The following is a 2,425-nucleotide window of genomic DNA, read 5'->3' as shown; positions in this document are numbered from 1 at the left end:
GGGGGGGGGGGGGGGGGGGGGGGGAACAGCAGCCCCTGAGAACAGCTGCCACCGCCAGTGGAGCAGCGAGCTGCTGGTCACTCCTGGCACACATGCCTGGTTACACACATGTACACAGCCCTGTCAGGGAGCCCAATCTCGGCGGTAAATACAAAAAGGTTGCAGGCTTCCTGCTGCCCAGCTAGTGACCGGGGCACTCGTGCTCTAGAAATGCCTAGGCCACCAAGTGCTGACTCCAGGTGACACCTCCACACATTGCCAAACGGCGCTCCTCCCCGGCTCTAACCCAAGGACACCCCCACCCTCCCAGCTGCCCAGGCACAGACTTCGGCCATCTTCAGAAGCCCTGACCCAGGGAGAGGAAGGGATGCAGAACTGGGCAGCTAATGGTGGAGTGAGGTGCACTGCCAGGTCCATGCCCAAGCCGCTCCCAGCCAGAAGATACTGCCTCCAGGCAGTGCCTGCACAGGTCACTTTAACACTCTAACCCGGCTGCCTGAGAGGGAGTTTGCACGTGGTTCCAGCAGGTAGCAATGCTGGGAGTCCCACTGCAACCCCATGGCAGCTGGAACTGCTCTGAACAAGGCCCGTCTACACTACAGCACCTAGCGCTGGGCTCAGCAGTGGTTTTTGGCAGTTTTCCTCGTGTGGCCAAGGTCTGCATGTGAAAAATCCAGAAGGAGCAGGATTGGGTCCCAGCCAAGTGGCCAGTCCGTTGCATTCCCCTCCTGCGGGGCAGATGGCCACCCGGCCCGGGAGCATCCCCAGCAGCTCAGGAGGGAAGAGGCAAGAAAGCGCAGCAAGGCCCATACCCCCACGTGAGGACTGGCACTTGCACCCTCACATTCGTCTAAGCAGTGCAGCAGGTTTGGCAGTTTATTCTGTGCACGTTTGGCTTCATTTCAATGGCACGTAAGTCACCAAGCCATCCCTTCAGTGAGGGGGCTTCCAGGGAGCTCCGAGCGTGCACGCAGACCTGCAGGGAGTTACGCCGGGTCTGCTTGTCGGGAGCAGGTCTATGGGGAGGGCAGCGCAACACCCAGCTCCGTGCCTGCCTCTCCCACTTGCTCAGCGTGTTCGCTTTGCTGCCTGCCTGGAAGACCCCTCGACAATGGAACATGCACCTCTGGGGCCTGGGCCTGACCCCTAGCTTCTAGGATGCTTTTCAGACACGCCTTGGCGCGATGCCAGCCCCCTTTGCTCCATTTCTGTACACTGGCATTTATGGACCGTAGGGATAAGTGCCTTAGACACACCTATGAGGTAGGAAGCTCAGACTGGAATTGCCTCCTAGCAGTAGCTGAAAATCCCACATCCAAGTCCCTTCAAGCTGGACCCAAGAAAGCCCTGGAGAACGAGCTGTGGGGAGCACCAGGGAAGAGGGAAGGACTAGGCGAGCCAACAGGTCTCTTCTATAATTCCGCCACCAGAACGCCATGCCCCCGCCTGCGGACACGGGCTCCCCCAGGTCACAGCAGGCACCACACCCCTTGGGGACACAGGCCTTGCTCTTCAGTTGGCTGTAGCTGACAGAACTCTCCAACTAAGACCCCTCTAGGCCCCCCACTGCTTCAGACTTGTTCAGCCCGCAGGGGGCTGCCTGACTGCTCTGACCTAATGCCCTCGGGCCCAGACAGCCTGCCATGCCCTGTTCCTCAGTCCCCACCTCCGGCCGCTCCTCCCAGGTCTGGATTTGGACGTAGCCGAGACGGCTGCTCCTCCCCTTGCCAATCACTTTCGCTCTCCTCTCTCCACTGACTGCTGGCTGCTGCCTGTTGCGATTAGAGCCAAGGAGGTTACCCTTGCGGGTGGGCAAAGCCCGCTGGCTCTGGGTCCTGCTTCTGGCACCGCTGCAGATGGCCCAGAGCCGGGCCCAGGGGCTCCTGCTTTCCTCGGCGCTTCAAGCACAGGCACTATTGGTACAACCGAGGCACAGGCAGCTCCCCGTAAGGGCGCAGCCACACGCGCTGTTGGGGTGTCCGCACCACCCCCGTGCCCCTTGTCAGCCACGTCTGGACCCCGAGCAAAGCCCTGACAGGCGAGCGCGGGGACCAAGGCTCCAGCCAGGCAGCCAGGCCGCCCCCGTCTCACCGGCTGCGCAGGGGCCGGAACAGGCTCCGAGACGGGCCAGCAGCTGCCCGGGCCCCAGATCCGGGCGCAGGAGCGGGCCCAGCGCAGCGGCTGCCAGGGCCGGAGACAGGAGCAGCGCCGGGGGGTGGGAAGGGGAGCCCTTCGGGGGCAACACAACTCTCCCAGCACTGCCCGGGGCCCCCCCCCGCGGAGACCCGCCCCCCCCGCAGCACTGCCCACCGCCCCCGCGGAGACCTGCCCCCCCCCGCAGCACTGCTCGGCCCCCCCCCGCGGAGACCTGCCCCCCCCCGCAGCACTGCTCGGGCCCCCCCCGCGGAGACCCGCCCCCCCCCCC

The sequence above is a fragment of the Trachemys scripta genome, chromosome 7 (genome assembly GCF_013100865.1).
Source record: "Trachemys scripta elegans isolate TJP31775 chromosome 7, CAS_Tse_1.0, whole genome shotgun sequence".
Classification (NCBI taxonomy): Eukaryota; Metazoa; Chordata; order Testudines; family Emydidae; genus Trachemys; species Trachemys scripta.
This window is presented reverse-complemented; position numbering follows the sequence as displayed.